The sequence below is a fragment of the Nelusetta ayraudi genome, unplaced genomic scaffold, assembly GCF_046127955.1.
Source record: "Nelusetta ayraudi isolate G7.1 ecotype Tasmania unplaced genomic scaffold, CSIRO-AGI_Nayr_v1 ptg000100l, whole genome shotgun sequence".
NCBI classification, from domain to species: Eukaryota; Metazoa; Chordata; class Actinopteri; order Tetraodontiformes; family Monacanthidae; genus Nelusetta; species Nelusetta ayraudi.
Window position 1 is genome coordinate 241190 of NW_027466150.1, and position 20205 is coordinate 261394.

General features: G+C 43.5%; 1 protein-coding gene and 2 long non-coding RNA genes across 12 annotated transcripts in view; 1 reads left to right on the forward strand and 2 right to left on the reverse strand.

Annotated features, from left to right (window-relative positions):
- LOC142903009 (uncharacterized) overlaps positions 1–15642 on the reverse strand; it is a 32816-nt gene extending 17174 nt beyond the window's left edge. The window contains exons 1-2 of the long non-coding RNA XR_012929166.1: positions 15539–15642; positions 15368–15418 (exon numbers count right to left, since the gene is read on the reverse strand). This is a non-coding gene — a long non-coding RNA (uncharacterized LOC142903009). The remainder of the gene's footprint in view (positions 1–15367; positions 15419–15538) is intronic.
- On the forward strand, positions 12492–15892 carry LOC142903008 (uncharacterized). Its single transcript, XR_012929165.1, has 3 exons — positions 12492–12772; positions 13428–13591; positions 15770–15892. It is a non-coding gene; the product is annotated as an uncharacterized LOC142903008 (long non-coding RNA).
- Positions 15893–16556: 664 nt separating this feature from the next.
- The window catches only part of epb41l2 (erythrocyte membrane protein band 4.1 like 2), a 45853-nt gene continuing 42204 nt past the window's right edge, over positions 16557–20205 (reverse strand). For all 10 annotated transcript variants that reach the window (XM_076048410.1, XM_076048408.1, XM_076048405.1 and 7 more), the window contains one exon: positions 16557–19996. The gene's annotated coding sequence lies outside the window, so the exon portion shown is untranslated. The remainder of the gene's footprint in view (positions 19997–20205) is intronic.

Consider the following 20205-nt stretch of genomic DNA (forward strand, 5'->3'; position numbering starts at 1 on the left):
AACGCCCCCTCGCATCCTCCCAGGCGTCATCAGCCCACTCAGCCAATCAGGAGGAAGGATCCCACGTCTCTCTTAACGAGCCAATTAAGTCTGCGCCGCTGAAAGGAATGACCTCGGGGCTCGAACATCCCTCATCTTCCTCCCGCTGCTGCCGATGACTGCTGACTGCTGACTGCTTCGCTGGTCTTTGCTCCTTTTTTAATTACTCCTCCGTCCCCCTCGCAACGAGTCGTTCCATCCTTCCTGGTAGTTCATCTCCGTCCCTTGTCCATCCTTCATCCTGCTGTCCGTCCACGTCCCACTGTCACCTGTTGACTGATTGGCCAGCTGACCATCGATCTTCTTACAGTCGCTTGGTTTCATAGACTCAACGTTGTAAAAGAGGAATAAATGATGCGTAAGCATTTTTGCATCAGACACTGGCTGTAGCTGTGTTTCCATTCCATATCGCAATATAAACTGGTAATGGAAACAGCTAAACTTCGCAAAACCTCTCAAATATCGCTAAAAGATTTTTACGCTCTCATGAAGTGGTTTTTCAGATGTATCGATATAGAGGTATATGTCGCAAAAGTGTCATTGAAACACTTTTTTTTTCCGCATTTACGCTTCACCTGACGTGACGTACGGTGTCACGTGACCAGTTCACTTCAAGTGAAAATGCCGCATTATGTTTAGACGGAGGAGGAGAAGGAACCTTTTTTTAGTAATCAAAGTGAAAAATATGACAACCATTCTTGACAGCAAACAATTGTAAACAAGAAAAAAGTAATAAATAAATTCTCACGGAACAAGATTTTACGAGAATTATAGCTCATGCGCAAATCGCAACTTCACTTTGTCGGAATTTTTGAAATATCGCTATTATTTTGCGAAAAAAACTGATGGAAAAGCAGCTAGTGACGCTGAAGCACAGCCCTTCCTTTCCATGGCCTTAAATGTCTCGCAATCCCAATGCCTGTTTTTATCCGTGAGAGGCTTCAGAAAATGGAGCGAGCGGCTCGTTGATGTAAAATTTTTTTGCAGCTAAACCAATTCTTCCTCTAAAAGCGGTGCACACTGAGATAAGATAAGAGCCTTTTCCAGGAAGGCTGCTCGACGGGTAGATGCTGGACCGGTGCCTCATTTGGAACCAAAAAAAGCCCATAAAAAGTGGAAAAACAGAAAAAAAAAAAAGAAAAAAAAAGTGCAGAGTACCACTTGTTGAAGAAACTCTTTAAAAACATGATGTACTGTAATGAGGCCAGCAAGGAGACATGACGGCCCTTTTTCCAGTGTTCCTCAGTAGAGACACAAAACAAGGTTGCAGATACAAGCGCATATAAAATATACTGTCACCTTCCCCCCCCCGAAAAGCACCACAAACGCAGTTTCCGAGTCGCTTCTACAAATATGGCTCCATTGGACCGTCAGCGACCGGAGTGACCCCCGGAAGCCTTCGCCTGGCTGAAGGAGATCAGAGGAGAGAAGCTGCAGGCCAGAAAACGAATCAAAAAATGGACAAAGAAAGTCTCCCACCACTAAAGGCCGACGGGCAGCAGATGATCACAGAACAAACAACCCCTCCGCTGCATGAGCAGATGGCCGGCAGGGAGCCCAGATAAGACGACGACAAACGGGACGGGTCCGAGTCAGATGATAATGAAGAGTCCAAACTGACTCACAAATCCTGTCGTCCCTGCTGGCGGTGGGACTGGCTGGCAATGGAATGAGGCATTTCTGTGTACTCAGCGCAGGCAGATCGGGTTGATGGATGAAGTCGTTGTCAGGTTTAAATGGCATTCAAATGAAACGTCTTTGTCAAAAAATTTGCGGAAAATTGTTCCCCTGAGACAAATTATTTTTTTCAATTGAATTTAACTGAATACGTATATGATACGTACATGTATCCAACCATATGTGTGCACAAATCAAAAGGAAGAAGAAGAAGGAGAAGAAGATGATGAAGAAGAAGAAGAAGAAGTGAGGAAGAAGACAATTTGATTTTTTGAAAATATATATTTCCATGATTTCATGTTGTTGAGCATTTGGATCCCAAATTGTCTCAATTAGTCAAACAGTGTGAGAGAGAGACATAAGTAACGTCTCCAGCTGTCTGCCCTAATTGATTCACTTGGGACAATGAGTGCTCACCCAGAGTCTCACTCACACACACACACACACACACACACACACACACACACACACACACACACACACACACACACACACACACAGACAAGGCCATGAGTGCCTCTAAATGTTAACGGAGATGTCCTGCGGTTAAGAGCTGCAATTAAGCGTGATGTGCCTCACACACACACACACACACATGCACGCACGCGCGTGCAAGCACTGACACAACGCACGTGCTTCTGTTTGCTCAGAACTTATTCAGTTATCAGAGCAATGTCGTTCTCGACAGTGGGAGGGGGGGGGGGGGGGGTGGATCGTGAGTGTTTCTGGCGGGACCTAATGAGGTTTGCAGACTACAAAACAACTCATTTAGAGGTGCGGCGCAGGGTGAACACTTCCACATCAATTTGCGCTTATGTGAATGACAGCAATTGCATCCTTTTTTTTTATTTTTACAGGGTTTTTACAAATAAAATGGACATGAACAAAAAAAAGAAAAGAAAAAAAGCTGACTGTAAGCGTAGGCTGGCATTTAGGCTGGAAAACACGCTAAACATCCCCCGAACACAGGCGAGGCTCCACTTCCACCGCTGAAATAATACATATTTGATCTGAAGTCGCAGAGTTATAAATTATACAGCTGGCAGCCTACACAGAGCTTAAAAGCTGCTCTTTCTGCAGGCGTGTGTGTGTGTGTGTGTGAGAGAGAGTGAGAGAGAGAGAGCGAGAGCGAGAGCGAGTGAGAAAGCTAATGCCTCTGATTCTGACAGCAGACAGAGTTTCATCTTGTTGGTTCAGCCGATTCTGGTCGGAGAGGAACAAAAAAGAAAAAAAGAAAAACGGAAATACAACATCCTGAGCGAGCACAATGTCCAAGTTCACATCCTGGCAGGACACCCACCTCTCTGACTCATCGCCCTTCAAAGCAGACCCTCTGCTGGGAAGGGTAAAGGCCAACGACAGTGTTGTGTCTGGGGAGAAATGTATTGCGAAAAATACAAAAGGACAGAAATTTGCAGCGTCGTTTGTGAGAACACATTACGTTTAGGATGAAAAGACTCATCAGACAGATCATTGGCTAAATCAGTGTTTCTCAAAGTGGGTGGCGGGGCCCCCTGGGGGAGGCGAGAAACTTGAGGCGGGGGTTTGCTGTTGTTTATTTGCACAACAGAAATGACTAAAGAGCGAGAGTGAGAGGAATGTTATTTTTTTTAATGTTTCAATGAAGTTGAAAACAGCCTATTTTGTCACAGTTTTGTCAGGGTGGGGGAGGGGCGTGAAAAATTTTCTTCCTCCAAAGGGGGGCATGGCAGAGAATGCAACGCAGTCTCATTAAATTAAGCAACGCAGCCTCATCTCCATTCCCAACTGCTTTTAGTGAGGCAGTCTCCAAGCTCAATGCAAGCAATGCGGAGGTGAGCGCTCAGGTGCTTTTCAAATCACAAATAACAGAGTTGAGCAGCTTCTGAACATCAGGCGGTGACCTATAGTGCAAATTCAGTCAACATGACGTTGAGGTGAAACTTTCAGACAGCTGCAAAAAGCTTTTCTGGTCTGAAGTTGATGTCAACAAGACAGCGAAAACACTGTCGGGGTGAAATAGAAAAAGAATTCCAACACCTGAAACTGCAAGTCAGTTGGTTGGGGGTTTTTTTCCTCACGGAAACAAAAAGAATGTTGGGGAGTTTTCTATTGGCCTCTTGATACTCCACAGCAAAAGAACAAAAAAAACAAAAAAGTTCTTTAACACTGACAACCTTGACCAAGCCTTGATGAAATCCAGCACAGTCCCACCCGCGAGCCGAACGAGGAATTTTTCTTTAGGGAAGCTGGTTTTCATTAACCGGGGTGATGAAACCAGGGGCCGAGCAGCGAGTCGGGCCAATAAAGGCGGAGGGCAATAAAGGAGGGCGGAGCGGAGAGAGAGGGAAATCGTGATGACAACCGCAAACAAATAACACATGGCTAGTAAATCTACAAGGCCCGAGACTGCGACACGCTCGGTTTGACGGCCTCCTATCAAACTTCTGCAGGTGATGAGAGCTTTCACCATGTCGCCTCTGCAAAGCACTTCTACCGCGTGATGTTTTTTTTTTCACTTCACCTTCCACCACTAAAGATTCCACTACATACGCGCCGCATTTACAGAGAGCACCGCCTTAATGGAGAGAAGGCTAGACGGCTGACGAAGGAAGAGACTCACTGTGAAATGACTGTAATAAAAACGTGTAGAGCAGCAGTACCCAACCTTTTTTCGCACCACGTATCATTTTAATGTCAGACAATATTTTCAGGGACCGGTATTTTCTGAATATAATGATAAACCTGATGTTTGCTTTCACTCATTTTGTTAGTTCATGGCTTTAATTTTAGCGGTAACGTATCACGAGTTGAGAAATAAATGGATTTAACAGAGAGAATCCTGTAATATTTCAAAATAAAGCATCGTACAGAATAAATAAAAGGGAAGTAATGCAAGTTATTTATTCTTTCCGCGCAGCCAGGAACCAAATGGCCCATGTTCGGTCCCGGCTGTAGAGAACGTAGACGGTCACGCAAGAATCCGGCACGCAAGTTTGTTTCATTTCAATGTTCCCTTGACCTTTGCTGTGTGATATAACACTCCTAAAATCACCAGGTGGAGAATGAGAACATGAAAACAGCTGTGATTCACACTCGGCACAAGTTCAAAAAGGCGTCGTTTTAACGAGGGATATTTCCTGATGTTTACGTTTTAAAGAATCCAGAACCCGGAACGTAGGAGCGACGCTTGGCCAGACGCTTTGGCTACGCTTCGCTTTGCTCGAATATGCGCGATGCCTTAAAAAAAAAACTGCACTAAAAAACATGCGGTGAGTCATAGCGGCCGAGTGATAACGACTTGGCCGGCCGCCGGATGATTTAAAGACAAGCAGGAGGAAGCGAGAGTGAGAGCGTCGCGGAATTACTGTTACAGTCGAAGGAGGAGACGTGACGTACACGCAGGGAAAAAAAAAATGCATCTAGCGAGTGTGTAAATTCAGATGAGATTTTTTTTTTTTTTTTTTTGCCAGCCATTTAGCACAACAGCACCCTGATGTGTTAAGTGACGCGCGTGAGCCGCGCTGAAATATTTAGGTGCATCACCCGAGCAGATTGACTAGCACACTTGAAGATTAAAGCGTCACGTTAAGCGCCATCTTCGAGTTGAAATATGAATTAATAACCAAGGAAAACTCAACTCGGGCGCCTGGCTTGGGTTCAGCAGTTTCGGAGTCGTCTTAAGGAAATCTAAGAAGATGGCGTGAACTTGAACAAACCCCTCGGTCGGCAACTCCAACATGGGGCGCTCCCCAGAGGAGACGTCCCTCCGTCTTTAAAGGCCCCACATTCGAACCACTGTCAGATCTTTTCCTTTCATCTCTGCACTCCACCAGCAGAGCGGCCCTGCGTCATTAATTATTCAAAGACACTCTACGCATCTCCCTAAAAAAAAAAAGAGGCCGCATTTAGCCCTCTGTTTACAGCCTGCACCCTCCCGCCCCCCAAAATAAATGCTGATTTAGCTTCCCGCTAAAAGTTTCTTGGGCCTTTCGGGTGTGATGGATGAAAGATGGTGAAAGCGGCAGTGAGGTATCAATGAGGTATCAATGCCCTTTGTGACATCACAAAGAGGTCTTTTCCAGTGTTTTTCACTGCTGCATTTCCCGACAGGTGTTGGCTGAGACGCTTTTGCAACTGTTGACAGTTTTTGTGTGCAGAAGTGCTGTTTCCCGTCCGACGGTACCCCGTCCCGCCTCCATGAAATAAAAAAAATGCCGCCTTACTGTAGCAGAAACTTCACATCAAAGCTTTGGCGTCAAGACGCACACTAAGCTTGTCTGCACTTCTTATAAAAAAAAAGAGAAAAAAATAACATTCAGTGTCATTCAGTGGGACGAGATGAAAGGCATCGAAACGGGGGAGCGAACCCGACGAGAAGGGTGCGACAAGAGAAAAGCGGGAAAGAGTGAAAGCGAGACAGACGGGACTTAATCCAATTTTCCATCATCGTCGGCGCCCTGGCCCTCTTTGTCTCGCCGCACTGGTTCATTGTAACCTTCTCAGCCTCGCCTCCCGAAATCCTCCGTCCCTCTCCGACTTCTCCCGCCCCACCCCCGCCCCCTCTCTTTTTGCCTGAGCCGAAACGACCTCGCTCAGCACAAGAGCATCATCTTAGGGGAAGAGATAACCTCCGAGTGGATCCTTCGAATGTCCCTCACACACACACACACACACACACACACACACACTTGCACGCTGTCTTAGTCTCTTTCCCACAGGTCCCTGTGTAAATGTCAGAACATGTGCAGCTCACTTGAATTTCCACAATGAGTAGATGCACTCATCTCTGCCGCCCCCCGCCCCGGAGAGAAAAGATTAAATAAGCATATACGAGCGCCTGTTTTGTTGGAGCTCATCATCTTTTTAATTTCTGGGCAGCAGCGGCTGTTTAATCAGCTGCCTGCTGCGAATCGATTCTTTGCTTCGCCACCACTCCTGCCAAGAGTCCCTCCGGGCGAACGCACACGCGCCGTGAATTAGCATGTACGACGACAGACTGTAATACACCCGACGGCCGGCGAATATTGTCCGTTCCCCCCGTCGAATAAATAATGGGACCAGCCCCGGCGACGACGCATGGCTGCGTTATCGTAATGGACCTGCAGGATAAACGGCGAGCATGCGGAATTAGCCTTCATTTTAGCGGCTAATAGCACGGGAAGACATTTTGAAAGGTCTTTAGTCATGTGTAGTCATGTTATCAGGAGCCTTGTTTCAAATAAAAAGGGCAGTTCGCACAAACGCTTCACCCAGCTGGTGCTCGCCGCTACGTCGATGGCCAATTTCGACGTAGCCAATTTCAAGTCAAAGTCAAAGCCTTTATTGTCGTCGTGTGACCGTGCACACCACGAAATAGGGAGCGCAGCTCCATCCGTGCATCAGTGCATTATAGAACAAAAATGTAAATGAAATATAGCAGCGCTATGAATAAACATGTACAAAGAGTAAATAAATCGAATAATAATATAAGTCACAGAACTTTGTAATTAAAGAAAAATATCTACTACACAGTATTTAAAGTGGCACTCAGCTATTACAGCACAATGGTTGATATTGCACTCAGTTTTTTTTTAAAACTCAAACATCAATGTAAAGTTGTGTTTTTAGCCTGGAAAACAAGGCGTTGAGCACACTGTTAGAACGTAAGTTTGGGGACATTTCTGAGGAATGTTTTTCAGCACCTCCATAAACCAGTGCCGCCACGGATGAAGGTGAAAAGGGAGTTGGACCCCGTTAGAAGCACAGTGTACCGGATGAAGTGGGCGGTGAGTCAACACGGTGCCATGACGGAGCAAAAAAAAAAAACCCCCAAAAAACACAAAAAACCAAACAGACCAGCTCACAGCCAATTTTCCTGAAGCACTTGATTAGACAGTCTGGGGCCACCCACACACACACACACACACACACACACACACAAAAAACGCACACCTGTCTGTGTGTGTAAACATACCATAGGATGCTAAAAGCCAGTATTATGTAACAACTGTCATCTCCGCAAAACAAGTGCAGAGCTTCAGAGCTGCTGTACAAGTGTGTGTGTGTGTGTCCCTGCGTGCATCCCCACCTTTGTTCTTCACTCTGTCTTGAATTATCACATCTCTCTCTCTCTCGCCCACCTCTCCGCCACTCACCGCCGTCACCCCTGCCAGCCCCGTCTCTCTCAACAGCTCCTTCATTAACTGATTATTCATTGCGGGTTGCTGTTGTTGTTGTTTTCTTGTTTTTGTGAGTCCCTCTTGTTTCACCCTGTCCCTGTCAATCACGCTCTCTCCGTTTCTCTGACTGACAAGAGTGCTGGGGGGGGATGCCAAATTCTCTTCCACACTTTCACCCACCAGTTCCTTATATTTACTACTCAGTTTCTGCGTTTCCATTGCAGTTTTTTGCAAAATAAAAGCAATGTTGCTAAAATTCTGACAAAGCACAATTGCGACTTGCAGGTGTTTCCACTGAACGGTGTTCTTTTCAGTTTTGTCACTGATTGCAAATTATCGCCACTAGCTAGCTAGCTCCTTTACCCTTGAAATTGCCCTTAATTGAAATTCAAATAGAGTGTAACCATAATTAGACCATAACTGACGTTCCTTTTTAAGGCTTTTACGTTTCACATGGTGGTGATGTCTTGGGTAATTAACTACTGCTGTTCCAGGCTGCATAGCCTCAATGGCACACCTACGTAGCATTTGATTGGCAGTAATGACATTTCAGCAGGTTGCATTAAAATCTGGAGTCTATTTACTTATTCCGATTGCTTTTCCAATCCATTTTGTGCATCCATATGGCCCTGCGATGAACTGGCGACTTGTCCAGGGTGTCATCCTGCCTTCACCCTATGACAGCTGGGATAGGCTCCAGCAGACCGCCGTGACCCTGAGCTCAGGACTAAGCGGGTATGGAAAATGAATGGATGAATGAATATGGCTCATTGTCCACGTCCCACTGTGCGTATCCAAAGTCTGCTGTGTTTCAGAGAGCGTGATTTTTACCTGATAATTAAATATGTTTCAGTCATGCCTGCCCATTTTTCAAAAACACTTTAAAACAGCCACATTGCAGCCTCAGCAGTGAGCACAGCTTGGAGAAATGAACTGTCAATTAATCCCGTGCAGCCTATTAAAACTAATCATTAGCGTTTATTTAATATCTGAGAAATCAAGAGAGAGCGTTGCAGGGTTCCCACCTCCACTTGCAGCCTCAGAATGAAGTTAGACAGGTTAGATTGAATATTCTTGATTTAATAAAACCAAACGGCTCTTTGTGTTGGCTAACCTAAACTTATCTTCCCAGTGATACTCATCATCCCTATCCATGACACACCTGTCATTGTCTGTGACATTGGCTCTCATGTATGTGCTTCTGATACTGTGGACAGCATTTCTCGCTCAGGATGTCAGCCTGAGTGACATCCTGAGCTCCACTGTTCTATTTCTTACAGGTTACCAAGTGCAAAAACTCGATGCAACGGATCCCCCGACTCTAGGTGACGTGTCACATAACAGCGGTGAGTGTAAATGATCAGCGGCACCAGCAGCAGCAGCGGTGGCGACCCTCGGTGTAAACCTGTGTTTAAAAGGCCAACAGGTTTCTATGCCAACTAGCAGTCCGAGCAGGGGGTGATGGGCTGAGGGAGACCTTTTCTTGAGTGTGTGCACATAAATATCGACACACAGACACTTAGCATGTGAATTCAGAGTAATCAGATATTAGACCTGTGATTTTATTTCCTGGAAGCGTAAAAAATTCACTTCAGCGCGCAACTTTGATCTCCTGCATCTTCACAAACTGGTGCTGACGGAAGAACCGCAAGGCCGCCGTGGGAAAAGCGTGTTTAACCAGCCGCCGAGATTACGACTGAGCTTAAAGTCACCTGAAAAGATGACGAAACACCATGAAAATGCAGGACTTCATGCAAATGTCGGCCGACGGCGATTAAAGAGGAAACGCAGCAAGTCTTCCAGCAGAACTGGGGAATGGTCCTCGGTTAGACAGCGTTTGGCCAAATCAAGAGACGAGCTGCTCCAGGAGGGAATGACAAACAGAACATGACCACTTCCTCCCACTGCAGAAAAGTGAAGCCAAGGCGCAGCGGATCGTCGTTTACCGACATGCGGGTGATTTACTTCACCGGGTTCCTGCAAGGGAGAAGAGCCTCAGAAGCAGACAGGAGAGAAGGAGCTGAGCTCATCTCGCTGTACGATCAATGAAGCACTGGGTCCGTTCCCACAGACATCCGTCCGCCACACACACACACACACACACACACACACACACACACACACACACACACACACACACACACACACACACACACACACACACACACACACACACACACACACACACACACTACAGTGGATGCTGCCTCTTCAGTCAGACTCACAACAGTGATGGAGAATTTCTCATTGAGAGTTGGCAACAAATCCAGTCCCAAGTAGGGGAAAAGACATACTGGCACTTGACAATGTATGACCGCATACAAATATTTCCTTAATAGGACATAAAAATTGCTGAGGTTAAAAAAATTAGAAAACAACAAAATAATAAATGGGGAGGAAATGTTCTCTGACAAAATTAGACTTTGAAGCAGAGAACCCGAACATTTGGCGTCTGCACACTGACCACATTTTAAACATTTTTTTTATTTGAATAGAAATAAAGTCGTTATAGGCAGAATGAGTAGGTCAAACTGCAGGGTTTAAAACCATGCAAACAGCTCTGGTTTCTGAGATGACAAGCATTATTTTGCAAACACAAATGTATTTACACTGCATTTGGCCTTTGTTACGCTTGCACGAAGGAGATTTTCCACAGTGGGTTTTTCTTCTTTCTACACCGGCCGCCTGAATGTTTCATAAACCGTGTATAATAAATAATGTACAGCGAGCGGCAGAGTTTGCCAGTTTTGTGTTCCTCCCGTTCCTTCCTTCCCACTTAGTTGTCCTGCGTTATTAACTGAACACACCTCATGGTTTTAATGGATTTAGAACAGGCTAGATTTTGTATAAACTAGCGCCTTAAACGATGTGCTCAAACTTTAAAAAGGCGCTTCTCTCACAAGTAACTGACTGGAAGATCAATGAAGGGGCGGGGGGCGTCAACACACCTCCAGAAATACCGTCTTTTGCGACCCAGTCGATGGAAAAAAGCACCCGGGCGGAGAGGCGGCAACATTATGCGCCAAAAATAAGCCCATTATCTCCCGATCAATGGCGGAGACAACAAAGCCGATCGATGCTATAGATCCGGGCTGATGTTATCACTCAATGGGCAGGTGCTTCTCACCATACACAGCCAATTTGCAAAGCTGATCTTTTTTTAAAATGACCCAGGGGAGTGGCGTCGGGGGCGAGATGAGCCGACAGATGCCGAGCCCAGCTGACTGAGTGACCAACCAGACCGAGGGCAAAGCGGCGGCGTTTCAAGTGAGAACAAAGATGCGCCCGCTTGCATAAAACAACAGTCTCCTGGCGGCTGGCGGCCACTTCAGAGCTCAGAACGCAGGCTGCTTTTAGTTTAACGCGTGCATGTTAAGAAGTGGTCATATAACAGCAGGGGAAAACATCTGCTGCAGCTACTGCAGCCGATGAAGTCCTGTTGTTGTTGTTGGGGATTTTTTTTTTTTTTTTTTGGGGGGGAGCGGTTTGATTTCAACAGTCTTTTCTTTCCAAATAGGCTAATTCATGCAAATGAATGCAACAGGTTACGCAACCACGTACAAATTACTTTCATTAGCACTAGAAAATCTCTGGTGATAAAACAAAACAAAAACTGCAGATGTCAATTTATGCATCCAAATACAAAGACATTTGTTCCTAAACTGGGCAACAGGGGGCGCTACATCACAGATAGATCTAAGCAATTAGGGCTCTTAGCTCAAACTCAGACATGTCTTATTTTGCTGTCATAAAAAAGAGAGAGTGAAAGTCATCAATTTATGCAACAAAAAAAAAAGTCATAATAGTTTGGAGAGGTGGACCCGAACGAGACATAAAAATGAGACATGGTATTAATAACTAGTTTTTGTCTCTTGGTGTAAATATTTCCGACCTAATAAGTCATTGAATTAACTTGAATGAATGACCTTAAAAGAACACGTTCACTGGTCAGCTGAACGTAACGACATAACCCCTAAGGCCAAATTGGAACATTTATGCACGCAGACGCAGCAGCTGCACATGCATGTGCAATCAGGCAGCGATGCGAAAAGGAACAAATGAAGCATTACAACTATTTCTTATGATTGTGCTGGAGAATTTTTATTTTTATCTTTTTTTTAGAGCATTAACATCGCTCGGCAGAGCCATTTGAAAAAACATTTATGCCTGAGCTCTATAGAAATGGCAATCAGCTGCAGGCTTGATGTAATCATTTCTAACTGAAGTCATTAACACAGCCAAAAATCAAAGCGGCATCAATCAAAACAGGTGGATAAATAATGAACAACAATTCAGAAAAAAGGGCGAGAAGATAAAAAATCTTTATCCAATCAGAGACCAAGTAACTGAATGTCTCGTGTGATTGTGCCAGTGACATGATGAGCGCACAACTCTGACACTCAACCACGTCCTTCGTGCAGAATCCCAAAAAAATAAAATAGGTTTTGACTTTTTTTATACTCTTTCTTAACAACACACATTTCACTGGGCTGCATCACACTCACACACATGGCCCCCGCTGGAGCTAATCTTCTTAGCTATCACAAGGTTCAACTGGTGGAAGTGGACAAAGTCCACCACGTCAACAACAGAGCAGCAATGTGTGCCACTGAGAGGGACCGAATCGTCCAAGCAACATAAATAGAGAGAAAAAAAACAACAACAACCCAAACAACAGACAGATCAGACACAACGGAGGAGACAAAGGGGACGTCGAGAGGATCCCCAAAGCAATCACGACTCCCCTGCGGACTTCATTCAGTGGATTACTATTGCGAAAGCTCAGCATGTGACGCGGTGACACTGAGCGAACTTTCAGCTCCCAATATGCTGAGATCGTCAAGAGCGTCGCTGTTTGAACCTCGCGCCCACCCTGACAACTGAAGACGACGATCAGTGGGCAGGAGACATCACAGGTAGGAAGCGCCACCGCAAATTGATTTCAGTGCTTGTGGCGAATAATTACAGTAAATGTATTGTTGAACAACTATTTCGTACGGCGCTTTTAGAGAGCAAAGGGCTTTAATTAGCAAAACTAGCAGCAGTCTACATGAGTAGATGTGGTCATACACCCCTCAGTCTTTAAAGGTCCCATATCATGCAAAAATCCATTGACAATGATGTTTCCTAACCCGTCACTGAAATCCCTGAGAAAAAAGTTTAAAAAAAAACACAAAGCTCAGGTAATCATGCCCTTATAATGTCACAAACTGCACTGATACCTTCGGTGGTGGTTGTCCCCTTCTAAACACATACAAAACATTGGCTTCAGCAGGACGCTGAGCCCCAAAAACAGGAACTAATATATGCTTATTTCCGGAGTTCTGAAAAGAAAAGCTTATTTTGGGATACAATTAATGCACAGCTTCTCCACCGGAGATGCATAGGAAAACAAAAGCCTAAAAATGGGTAGAATATGGGATCTTTAATGAGTCTAGACTGCTGCAGGTAAACAAGACTGTTCCTCTGTCTTTATTGTGCTCTCAGGCTGTGTAATTCTTTGAATTATTCCCTCTGTTCACTTTTTTTCTTTTTTTTTTTGACATTTTATTGTTCCTGTGTGCCTCTCAGAAGCAGCATGCAGGTTCTGAGTGGCCCCTTGGCTGAAGGGGCTCTGTTCCTCCGACACGTTGACAGCTTTCTACCTCTCTGGATGTTTGGCCTGCTGTTCTTCCTGTCCGTCTGTCTGCTGCTCCTGCAGCTCATCATCTACTTCAGCTGGAAGCTGAGACAGGGTGAGCATGTCATTAAGTTTTCATATCCAGTCCATATCCAGAGGCCTGACTATGTTATATTTACAGTGGCCTTGTGTGGCTGTATGAATACTGTAGGAAGGTACCACTTAAAAGACATGATGTGATATAAATACATTGACTCATCACCATATTGTTGGGGCTCCTCAATTAAAAATTAACTCCAAAAACTAGAGCAGTTTTTTTTTTTTTTTTTTGCTGCAATCATTGCAGGCTCAGCAACACAACATTTTAAAGATATCATGACATTACTTCAGGCAAGTCATGCACCTCAGCGATACCTGACAGCTCAGGCTGCTAACAAGTAGCAAAACACCACAACCCCGAGGCCATGCCATGCCCCGAATAACGAAAAACAACCTAAAAAAGGCTCCAAGAGCGGGAACAAAACAAATTAGGCAGAGAGACTTTTTTTGGGGGGGAGCTAAATTTGGCTGTGAAGATTGTGATCAGTGAGACGGTTAGTCATACTGGCCTAGTTTACATGTGTTTACATACAGATGCAGAGCAGAGCGTGTTCTACAACCTCAAGTTTAAGCATATTTACCCTGTCACTGGTGCACTGCTCTACTACGTGAACATCGCCCCTGTTGTAAGCCTTGCCGTGGATAGCTGGATCGCTGACAATTCTAGTCTGCAAACTCGCTCATCTAAAAAAAACAAAAACAAAAAACCCTATTCTATTTAATTAACCAATTAGATTCCCCTCAAGAACAATACAGAAGAAGAAACGCAGGAGGCAACCGAGTCCAGATGCTGCTAATGAGATCAGTGTGGATGCTGCAGTAACAGCAGTTTTTTGTTTGGTTTGTTTTTACAATCAGATGTATTTTCACAAAAAAAGAAAAAGAAATGTTGCAATAAGGGTTTTGTTCTGTATATACCAAAATGCTATTTTTTGCGCCAGTTGGCAAAATTCTGTGAAACAAATAAAGGTAACATCATCCCTTTTAATAAATAGTGTTCACTGACCCGGAACTAAAATATTTAGTGACATTCAGCTGATCATTGAAATTTCCAATGTGTTCATCTCGTCGTTTGAGTTAACAAAAGCAAAGAAAAGTTATTCACATGGTTCATGTCTATTAATTTCATGTTTGGGTTCATATGTTTATTAATTCATTGATGTATAATTTTTTTAAAAAAAGGTTTCTGATATAGACAATCTGAAAAGGGGGACAGATGATGTTTATGAACCAGACTGTCTGACCTCTAACTGGACACGTGGCCACGATAACCACCGCTCATAGTGGGCATGACCCGCGCCTTGTGTTGCTGTTGCAATATTAAGCCTTGACATGTTGTGACCAGGTTATTTGGCAGTCGTATTAAAAAAAAAAAGAAAGAAAAGAAAGCAAAGAAAAACATGCTAGCTGGACTTTCAGTCAAAAGTCCAGTTCAAGCTCATCCCTCTTGGCAAACCACCACCAACTGGCAATGGCAAAATGGTGTGTGTGTGTGTGTGTGGGGGGGGGGGGGCACTAAAACTTGTGTTTATTGTTAACCTGACTGAAGTCGGCCTTTTTGTCAGCATTTCCATTTTACGGAGGTACAGTGGAGGTCTAAATTTGGACGTTCAAAAGATGCCTGAAAAATACGTCTTCTGGAGTAACTGTCTGCATCTAAAGGAGACCAAAATTAGACGTCCACTAAGACCAAAAATAGACACGAAATGGAAGTGCTGTGGACGTTGTTGTCTAATTTTCAGACGTTTCGTGTTCGACCCAACACAGTGGTGATGTGTGTAACTGCACTCACAGTTGTGACGTTGCTGCTCATCGTCGAGACACTTCCGGCTTGCTGATCCACCTCGAAGGAAAACGTTAACAGGAAGGGGAAGAAACGACATATAAGTGACACGAGGCGGCCCAAAGCCTTTCCTGACACAGACGCAAATGTTTCTAATTGGACAAGGTTTAAATTTAGTACCCACCACGACATTCCTGAAAATGAAAGTCAATCCACTTGACGACCTACGCCGCACCTGTGCCTCATTAGAGTAGGGGTGTGGCGCATGCGCACCATGGATGCAATACAATTCACTCAACCCGCCATATGACTTCGTTCCGATTAAAGGCTTTAGTTTCTGGGTACAAAACTTAATGACCATCACTACCAGGCCACACAGTTGAACTGAACCTTTCTGTCTCTCGTCCACAGTTAAGGCTCACATCACGAGGTTTCCGCGGGACAGAGGCGGCCCCTACAGGCCACACCAGGCAAACGGACCGCTGTGGAGGAGGAGGAGTATTGGGTAACTGGAACCACAAAAATGACAGCAAGGACGCTTTCTGAATAAGAATTTCACGGCTGCTCGCTTAATGCGCACAGCTCAGGTAGCCAAGGAGGGACAAAAAGCAGGGAAAAGATGCCCCAGGAACTCCGTGAAGAACAAGGAGCTTATTTGTTAAAAAGAAAACACGAAATTCCCATGTTACGGGATAAAAAGTGTTTCCAATAGTAAGCAGTATTTAGAGTCTGTTGACAAACTTGTGAGACATTCTCAATCTGTGTTTCTTTAATATATATATTTAGGAATTTGGGTCTGCACTGTTTTGGAAATTTGCCCCTTGTGATGTCACACAGCCTCTGTGACTGACTTGTTGTAGTTCCCATTCACTTCCTCATTCAAACATATCAAGAGCTGTTCCAGTTTTTGTTGGAAGATTTTAGTTTGCAGGACGCTGTTCTGAAAAGGCTGCATATATTATTCTGGAAATGTATTTTTTAAATAATTCAAATTGTACAATTTACTCCGTATTGGTGTCTTACCATGAAAAGTAAGGATCTGAAAATGTGTATAACATCGGAACCTTTTTTTAGTGGTTTTCCACTTCTATACAATGTGGTCCCTCTATTTGACATATTATCCCATACTCAATAAAGTTTATTTTGACTGACTACATATACTGTGAGTCCTGTTCGACAATAATCACAACAGACACAATTCAGAGTAAAACAATCCTTTATTTAAACAGTGTTACACAGGGGAGAGTTGTGGCTGTGTGTGGGGAGACACAAGACAGTTTAAGCTGCTACACAGAAAAAGTAAAAAGACATACTGGTGATCATCGGTTGGCTAACTGGAGCTGTGAAGCTGCTGCTGCAGGCCGTTTTCTCAAAGTTTCTGACTCAAAGTTTAACGCATCATGGTTGTTACCTGCGATTCAAATACGAAACTGTGCTGGCAAAACGCGTGATTTTCATGGTTGTTGTTAAACAAAACCTGAGACGGCTCCTCCACAAAGAACACCTGTTAACTGCATAAATTAGATTTCATCCAATGGCAGTGATTAATTTTAAAAGGTCCCTGATAGATAGAAAAAAGGCTGGTGCAGAATCATTCTCGGTTAGTTAGATTGATTTTTTTTAATCTCGGCTTCAGGATTTTTTGATTTAGTTGATGGATTTACAATAAGTTTTTCTTTTAAAATAAACTTTGAGACATTTGTTTGGAAAAACCAACCCTTGCAGTGGCCTCAGCTCCTGTGATTGGTTAAAAGAGAACAACACCCCCTCTGGGAAATGAAAGGACACACCCGGGGTTGCAAGTACAAAAAAGAAGAGGGGTGGGAATGGTGGCAGAATTTGTTTTTTGTTTTTTTTTTCCTTTTTAAACTGCAGTGATGCTCTTTCAATTTCAAAAAGAACACTATGAAAATATGTAAATATTAAAGAGTGTACAACAATTCCTTCCTGTCAAACAAGTGAGTGTACAGAGAAAAGACAAATCAAGAAAACCTAGACATAAAGCTTTCGTGATTTCTTCTTTTTTTTAATATTTATTTTGTCAAACAGAGACACTTTCCGAAGCTGCCTTTTAATTCAACAGTTTGTGTCATGAAATGCTTCTCTGCCCGGTGGTTCTTGATTAAAGCTCACCCCTCACCTGGAATGTCGATTAAATGCATAGCGGAGGTCAAGAACAGCGTTTCTCATGAGGAATCGTGTCTCTGTTCCAAAAGAAAGTCTTGACTCGAGGGTTGTACCATTCAAAATGTGTGTGTGGGGGGGGGGGGGAGTGTGCGTGTGTACATTTTGAAAAATTAAGAAATCATTGTGCGAGTCAGATCGACAGTATCGGAGACAAAACTAGGCAGAAACGGTTGGAATGTTTTTCTTTTTTCTTTTCATAGCAGTACGCGGCAACTCTTCCTTCGCCTTCCATGATTGAAATTTGCAGGAAAGCGTGATTCTGTTTTCGTCTCATCGATGAAACGCACACAACTCTAAGCCTTTCAAAGCCACAGGTATTAACACACAATCCTAGTTCTGATTAAACGTGCAGAGCGCTGAGGGGGAAAAAAAGGAGAGAAAAAAAGCTAAGATTTGTGGCGAAAAAGTTTCAAGAAACTTAAAACTTCTAATTAGCCTCTTGTTCAACTACGTTATGTTGTTTTGCAACTGTTTCCACATTGGACTGTACAGTTGTACAGGGTTGTCAGGTTGTGTTAAAATCAATTCAGATGATTTGTGAAAAAAAGGGGTTGCGTCATCTTTTTAAATATTTGGTCATGGTGAAATGGTTACAACACAGTCAGCGTGGTCAGCAATATTTCCATCAAAGCGTCCTGTACAAGCCAAAACAATCTTTTCTCTACAAATACTTCCATCCCAGTTGACTCCTATCTGGACTGTCCGCTGGTTCTCCAGCCCAATTAGATTGGAAATATATCAAAGACCTCTTTAATTACACACAAAGACGTGTGGGTCATTGCGAAAAAAGAGAGAAAGAACTGAAGGAGAATTTTAAGGCCCAGTGTGTAAGATTTAGCATCATCTAGTGGTAGGACAGCACATTGCAAACAATGTTAAGAAGAGTTTTTAGATGTTCCGCTTGATGTCAAAACCATAAAAGTTTAGTGTACTTTAGGGATATGGTCGTGCAATACGTGATCGTTAGCTAGCCAGAAGAGAAGTTCTTTTCTTAAGTGACTTTCGTCAACTACAAAGATACATATGTATATTTTCTACTTAATTTCATGCCAACAGATTGGGTTTAATGTTACACACTGGCCTTGAAGTGCTGAAGCATGTTACCATTCAGAGATCTCAAATTGGTAGGCTTTATTTATTTAGAATCACGTTTTTCAAGTTGTTACAACCGTTGGTACCAGTGTAAAAATCTCACGTTATCTGCTAGATGACATAGAAAAAAAACTTTAAGCATTCACTGTATTCTTTCCAAGTCGTAATAGAGTTACTCGGGTGACACTTCTCGTCTAATTATCCCTCAACTAGTTGGTGTGTGGCCCAATAGGAATGGTTAGTTTGGTACAAGGTGAGCCAACATTAAGCCAACAGGAAGCGGCACCGCTGCTCCCCGTTCCTACATTTCATTTGTTCTGCACAGACAAAGAGTCACCAGCGGCAAAAGTCAGTTCAATTTCAGTACTTTTTTTCTGTTGCGCAAAAAAAGCAAATATTGTATCACCTGCTGTTATTGGTAAAATTGAGCAGGACATGAGTGGAAGTGAACATGAACTCACTCTGGCACTGGTCAAACACACAAGGAATGTGAATGAGTATGAACAATATTTTAGAGAATCATAAAAAAAAACTCCACTTTTTTCATTTAAACTACGGTATCTTAAGTTATAGCTTCCATTTATTTTCTGAAATTATTAGTATTAAAAAGTGATTGTGTGACTGGTGGTGTTGTCGTTGCTGACTGTGACTGTGCGGGAACAATTTTGTTACCCGCGAAAAAGAAAAAAGTAAATTTAAAATACAAAGTTTGGGACTCCCTTTTTCTGACAGTTGGTGTTGGCATGATTGGAAAAAAAACTTGATATTACTGTTAAATCAAGTTACTCTCTTATAATAATGCGAATGCGGGAGCGGTAGTTTTCTTTTAGGAATGCACCAGCTACGTTTTTTTCTTTCCATCCATGGCTCAAATCAAAGAACGTTTTGAGTGAGATTCTAAAACATCTAGCATTGACGTGGTCTTGATTGAGCCATGTGAGACTTGGTCAGCAGTGCATTCCTAAGGCGTCTTGCATTAAAAGGACAGACACACTAGCTTCTTTCTCGTCGTGAAACAGTTAAAAAAAAATAACACCCACTAGTATAAAATAAAAACATGCTACGAATGTTACGCTAACAGTGGTTCTTTTTTGCTCCCTCGACAAAAGTGGGGACATTTCTTTTTCTTTTCTTTTCTTTTTTTTTTCTTCCATTTTTTTGTTTGTTTTTGTAGTGAGGGGTGATTCAGATGCACCACAGACATTCTAAGACAGGCCAACTTGAGGGAAGGGGGGGATAAAACGGCAACATTCATTCCACCTCCTCCTTCGGGGCTGCGTCGTCGTCACGTCAGGGTGATGAAAAGTCACGCAAAAAAAATCAACAGAGAAGAAAACAGTCGTGATGGGCCCTTCAGCTCTGGGGAAACAAGAGGTGAGGCCATGATTGGAGAGCAATCTTATTATTCTGCTGGTCACATTTCTTTTGTTATTCCCACCTCCTTCACACACAAGCTACGTGCAATCAATCAAGGGTGGGATTGTTCGTTCTTTTCTTTTTTTACACAAAACAAACATTTTCTAATTGACACCGTGACCTTGTGTATTTCACAGAAGGAAAAGAGCCCT